Genomic DNA, 7,057 nt, shown 5'->3' on the forward strand with positions numbered 1-7,057 from the left:
CCTGTACACAAACAGCAGGACAATTCCAACCCAGCCAATTTCTGCCTCATCAGTCCACTCTCAATCATCAGTATAGTGATGGAAGATGTCATCGACGGGGCACTTGCTTTGCAATAACCTGTTCAGTGACGCTCAGTTGGGTTCCGCCAGGGCCATTCAGCTCCTGACGTCATTACAGCCTTGGTTCAAACAAGGACAAAAGAGCTGAACTCAAGAGGTGAGGTGAGAGTGTCTGCCGTTGACATCAAGGTAGCATTTGACTGAGTATGGCATCGAGGAGCCAGAGCAAAACTGGAGTCAATGGGAATCAGGAGGAAAACTCTCCACTGGTTGGAATCGTACCTAGCACAAAGGAAGATGGTTGTGATTGTTGGAGGTCAATCATCTGAGCTCCAGGACATCACTGCTGGGGTTCCTCAGGGGAGTATCCTCGGCCCAACCTTCTTCAGCTACTTCATCAGTGACCTTGCTTCAGTCATAAAATCAGAAGTGGGGATGTTCACTGATGATTGCACAATGTTCAGCACCATTCGCAACTCCTCAGATACTGAAGAAGTTTGTGCAGAAATGCAGCAAGACATGGACAATATCCAGGCTTGGGCTGATAAGTGGCAAGTAACATTCGCGCCACACAAGTGCCAGGCAATGACCATCTCGAACAAGAGAGAATCTAACCATCTCCCATTGACATTCAACGGCATTACGATCGCTGAATCCCCCACTATCAACTTCCTGGGGGTTCCCATTGACCAGAAACTGAACGGGAGTAGCCTTATAAATAGTGTGACTACAAGAACTGGTCAGAGGGTAGGAATCATGCGGTGAGTAGCTCACCTCCTGACTCCCCAAGCCTGCCCACCATTTCCAAGGCACAAGTCTGGAGTGTGATGGAATACTATCCACTTGCCCGGATGGGTGCAGCTCCAACAGCATTCAAGAAGCTCGATACCATCCAGGACAAAGCAACACGCTTGATTGGCACCCAGTCCATAACATTCACTCCCGCCACCACTGACGTACAGTAGCAGCAGTGTGCACCATCTACAAGATGCACTGCAACAATGCACCAAGGCTACTCAGGCAGCACCTTCCAAACCTGCATCCTCTACCGCCGAGAAGGATAAGGGCAGCAGATGCATGGGAACACCACCACCTGTAAGTTCTCCTCCAAGCTACACATCATCCTGACTTGGAAATATATCGCCATTCCTTCACTGGCGCTGGGTCAAAATCCTGGAACTCCCTTCCTAATAGCACTGTCGGTGTACCTACCCCACATGGACTGCAATGGTTCAAGAAGGAAGCTCACCACCACCTTCTCATGGGCAATTAGAGATGGGCAATAAATGCTGGCCTGGCTGGCGACGTCCACATCCCATGAAACAAATAATTAAATACAATAACAGCTCATCTCAATTCCTAGTATTTCTAAATCCCACCAGACCAACATAAGCTGAACAATTATTGCATGTTGTGATTGACGGTCTGGTCTGTAAACTGCACTGTATCACAGATTGCTGACATTTGCTAACTGGAAGTGAGAACTGCAAAATCGGGACAGTAGTTCACATAGTCTGTCAGTGTGAAAGAATCAGGCAATGTGAGGTAATAAAATTTGTCTGTAAATGTTACACTCATATTGCTTTATATTTTTATATTGAAAATAAAAGTAATCATTTCATGAAAATGGTGACATGTTGTCCAAACTTTGGTAGCCAGTTGTTTTCCTCTTGCACTCAGTAGGGCAATCCACAAGAATACCAATATAAGGGAAAACAACAACTTTCTTCTGTATGAGAAGAGAGTGCTGATTGGTTGGCAAGTGAACTCTGATTGGTAGAGGCATTGCCCTGAGGAATGAGCCAGTGAATGGCTTTCACTTATTTTGTTTAGAATTCAGAATGCATTCAGAATGCAACAGTTTATGGTGACTGACAGATAACTGCCCAGCTTTGTTTGAAATTTAAACCAGGCAGCTTGACTCTGATTGGTCAAGGAATTGCCCTGAGGAATGAGCCAGTGAATGGCTTTCACTTATTTTGTTTAGCTGAAACTGGCACAATGTGTGTGCATGTTCTTTCTGTCTGCAAAGAACAGGGCCCTGTGTTTTAATATATGTAGCTTACAGTACACCCCAGTGCACCACACTGCGAGCCCTACTGACAGTCTTAAATTGGTTGTCTGTAATTCTTAGCACACTGAGAATTATTGAGCAAATGTTGTCCTATTGTGGAATCACATCTCATGTTGGATACTGTGTTTTGAGTTTTGCAAGCACGGGTTGGTTGGGTAGGGCCCATTGCGAACAGCGGAAGGGACATGTTATTTGATACAATCCGCCAGTTTTGGGATGTACGGTCTAGAAACCTAGCATCACACTGGTATTGAAATTCATATATCACGTTACTTATTTGTGTGATAGGCAGGACGTCTCTTTTGCTTGACAGCAGCATCCTGTTAGTGGCGAACACCACACTTGTTGCCCCTGCATAGTGACAGCAGGAAACAGCTCGCTTCACCTGTTACTCAAATACTGGGGATATATTACCTTTCCAGGGTAATTTGAGGGAGACTGGGCACTTTTCAGGGCTCAAAATGACGTCCTTCAGCCCTTTTATAGGTTTGTGTGATATACAGTGAGAAATGATCTGATCAGTGTAGCCATTGTAATGCAGGAAGTCTTTGATTCGTCCTATTTCAGCATCAAGCTTGCATGGTGAGCAAATGGCTCAGCCCTATTTATGAGGTTGTCGATAAGACCAATCTTATAGCGCGTGGAACTGTAATAATCCCAACGCGTGTATTGACCAGTGAAGGTAGGTTTGCGGTCGACCGTGGTAGAAAACCCCTTAGCAGATTTCTCAACTAGTACGTCAAGGAAAGGGAGCTCTTTGACTGCTCCATTCCAAAGGTGAATTTGAGTGCAGGATGGAGCCCATGAAGTTGTGCAAGGAAATTATTTCATGCAGCTGCGGATTCAAATATAGCAAATGTATCATCTACATATTGGAAATATGCAAGAGGTAGGAGGTTAGATGTCGTTCCCTTAAAAACAGTTTTGTCATGGAATCCAACAAAGATGTTTGTGAGAGCAGGGCCGAGAGGGGATCCCATGGCAACACCAGCGATACATGGTGTCAATAAAACTGAACTCAACTGTGCAAGTTGCCGAGTTCATAAGTTCAATGAACACGGATTTACACAATGGTGACGGGTCTAGATCACCATGATATATCACTGCAGTGCAAATATCGATGGCTTCCTGAAGTGGTACATTGGTGAATAGGCTAGCAATGTCAAATGACACATGGACACGGCATTGCTATCGATATGCAAGTCCTGTATGGTCTTCACAAATGTGAAGTAATCCTTCACCGTGTATGTGGAGAACTTGCTCAAAAACTGGTTGTAACAATTCGCCCAACCATTTGGCAAATTCATTTCAGGATACTATTTGCATTACTTCAAATAAAGAAAACACAACGACACAAAGAATTGAACACAACGCTGAAAGTTTCACAGCAAATAGTCAAATGGGAAAAGGATGAAATACAGAAAGAAAAAGCCTAAAATACTGAAAACACTCAGCCAGTCCGGAAACAATTGTGGAGAAGAGAAGCTCGGGTTAGTGGTCCAGTTCTGTGACCCTTCAATGGACCTGAAACATTGCTCCTACCTTCCTCTCTCCACAGATACTGCTGGAACTGCTGAGTGTTTCCAGAATCTTCTGTTGTTATTTAGATTTCCAGTGTGTGCAGTATTTCTCTTTTTGAAAATAAAATATTCCCTGAGAGGAATGGAACTTAACATAAAAAAGTAGGAGCAGGCCATTCGGCCCATCGAAATAGCTCTGCCATTCAATAAGATCACAGCTGATCTCCTGCATCAACTCCATCTTACCACACCAGCACAGATCCCTTGATTCCCTTCGTATCCAAAAACCTATCGATCACTCTCTTGGATATACCCAATGATTGAGCATCCACAGCTCTAGAGTCATAGAGAGATACAGCACTGAAACAGGCCCTTCAGCCAACCGAGTCTGTGCCGACCAACAATCACCCATTTATACTAATGCTACATTCATCCCATATTCCCTACCACATCCCCACCATTCTCCTACCACCTGTCTACACTCGGGGCAATTTACAATGGCCAATTTACCTATCAACCTGCAAGTCTTTGGCTGTGGGAGGAAACCGGAGCACCCGGCGGAAACCCACGCGGTCACAGAGAGAACTTGCAAACTCCGCACAGGCAATACCCTGAACGGAACCGAGGTCACTGGAGCTGTGAGGCTGCGGTGATAAAAACTGCGCGCAGAGAATATCCAAAGATTCACAATGCTTTGAGTGAAAAAAAAAATTCTCCTCTTCTCAGTCCGAAATGATTGAGCCATTTATACTGAGACTGTGATCCCTAGTTCTAGATTCCCCAGCCAGAGGAAACATCCTCCCAGCATTTACCCTGTTAAATCCCTTAAGATTTTTAGGTGCCAGTAAGATTACCTCTCAGTCTTCTAAATTCTGAGGAATATTTTTTTTTTATTTCCAAAATATACTTTATTCATAAAAATCTGTAAAAATTACATTGCCAAACAGTTTCAAAACAGCACCAAAAAATACAAACATTGCAAGGGAGATCAGTTTCCTTCTATACTATCATGAGTTTCTTCACAACCCTTCCGTTTCACAACTGTCATGCCAATTACAGTTTTACATTTACAGCAATTGAAAATATTAACGATGCAGTTCGAGGGGTTTCCCATGGATCCAGCCTCTCAGTTCAACTTGGTGGGGGAGACCTTACACTGTGGTCTTTCCCCATTGAGCCTTTGCTGCGGCTGCCCTAAGCTTTAGTGCGTCCCTCAGCACGTAGTCCTGGACCTTGGAATGTGCCAGTCTGCAACATTCGGTGGTGGACAACTCTTTGCGCTGGAAGACCAGCAAGTTTCGGGCAGAACAAAGGGCGTCTTTCACCGAATTGATAGTCCTCCAGCAGCAGTTGATGTTTGTCTCGGTGTGCGTCCCTGGGAACAGCCCGTAGAGCACAGACTCCTGTGTTACAGAGCTGCTTGGGATGAACCTCGACAAAAACCACTGCATCCCTTTCCACACCTGCTTTGCGAAAACACATTCCAGGAGGAGGTGGGCGACCGTCTCTTCCCCACCAAAGCCACCGCGGGGGCACTGTGCGGAGGGGGAGAGACGTCGGGTGTGCATGAACGATCTGATGGGGAGGGCCCTTCTCACCACCAGCCAAGCTACATCTTGGTGCTTATTTGAAAGTTCTGGTGATGAGGCATTCCGCCAAATGACTTTGACGGTCTGCTCGGGGACCCATCCGACAGGATCCACCGTCTCCTTTTCCCGTAGGGCCTTGAGGACATTCCGTGCAGACCAGTGCCTGATGGACCAGTGGTCAATGGTGTTTTCCGGCAGAAACTGCTCTACGAATGATAGGTGGTACGGCACGGTCCAACTGCATGGAGCGTTCCGCGGCAATGTGGCCAAGCCCATCCTTCGCAACACCGGGGACAGATAGAACCTCAGCACGTAGTGACACTTGGAGTTTGCGTACTGGAGGTCGACACACAGCTTGATGCAGCAGCACATGGAGGTGGTCATCAGGATGAGGGCCACGTTGGGAACATTTTTCCCGCCCTTGTCCAGAGATTTGAACATCGTGTCCATCCGGACCCGGTCCATTTTAGATCCCCAGATGAAGCAGGAAATGGCTCGGGTGACTGCCACAGCGCAGGAGTGGGGTATGGGCCAGACCTGCGCCACGCAGAGCAACAACGCGAGCGCCTCGCACCTGATGACCAGGTTCTTACCCACAATGGAGAGAGATCGCAGCCCCCATATGCCCAACATTTTTCGTACCTTGGCTACCCGCTCCTCCCATGTTTTGGTGCACGCCCCGGCATTTCCGAACCATATCCCCAGCACCTTCAGGTAGTCTGACCTGACGGTGAAGGGGACAAAGGATCAGTCAGCCCAGTTCCCAAAGAACATGGCCTCGCTCTTGCCGTGGTTAACTTTGGCTCCCGAGGCCAGTTCGAGCTGGTCGCAGATGCTCATCAGTCTGTGCACAGACAGCGGATCCGAGCAGAAGACGGCGACGTCATCCATGTGCAGGGAGGTTTTATCCTGAGTGCCTCCGCTACCTGGGATTGTCACCCCTCTTATGCTCGCATCCTTCCCAATAGACTCAGCAAAGGGTTCAATACAACAAACACTCATTCCCACCCGTTGATTGAGACTGCGCTGCTGATGTTTGTGTAGAGCAGTTGGTTCCAATTGCAGATTCCCTCCCCAAACCCCATTTTGGAAAGCACGTCCATCATGTTGGTGTGCGATATCCTGTCAAAAGCCTTCTCCTGGTCCAGGCTGATGAGGCAGGTGTCCACCCTCCTGTCCCGTACGTAGGCGATTGTATCCCTGAGTAGCACGAGACTATCAGAGATCTTCCTGCCAGGTACAGTACAGGTCTGGTCAGGGTGAATCACCAACTCCAGAGCAGACTTGACTCGACTGGCTATGACTTTGGACAGAATCTTGTAGTCAACATTATGCAGTGAGATGGGCGCCAATTTCTGATTTCTGCCCTCTACCCCTTTCGCTTGTCGATGAGGGTGATGATGCCTTTCCTCATGGATTCTGACATGCTGCCGGCCAGGAGCGTACTCTCGTATACTTCCAGCAGGTCCGGGCCGACCCAGTCCCACAGGGCCGAGTACGAGGAATATCGGCCTTGTCGACTCAATCTCTTCTCATGGGACAATTCCCTCATCCCATGAAGCAATCGAGTGACACTTTGTTACACTTCCTTTAAGGCAAGAATGTCCTTCGTTAGGTCAGGGGAACCAAAACTGTCCACAGTGCTCCAGGTGTGATCTCACCAAGGCTCTGTCTAATTGTAGTCAAACTTCTTTGTTCTTATAAAATCTCTTCACAATGTTGAACACAACTATTAACTGCCTCATTAACATCTCCGCTCTAAGAAGAAGGACCCCAGCTTCACACACCCCAGACCCCTATTCTTTCCATATTAG

The sequence above is a fragment of the Heterodontus francisci genome, unplaced genomic scaffold (assembly GCF_036365525.1).
Source record: "Heterodontus francisci isolate sHetFra1 unplaced genomic scaffold, sHetFra1.hap1 HAP1_SCAFFOLD_255, whole genome shotgun sequence".
NCBI lineage: Eukaryota > Metazoa > Chordata > Chondrichthyes > Heterodontiformes > Heterodontidae > Heterodontus > Heterodontus francisci.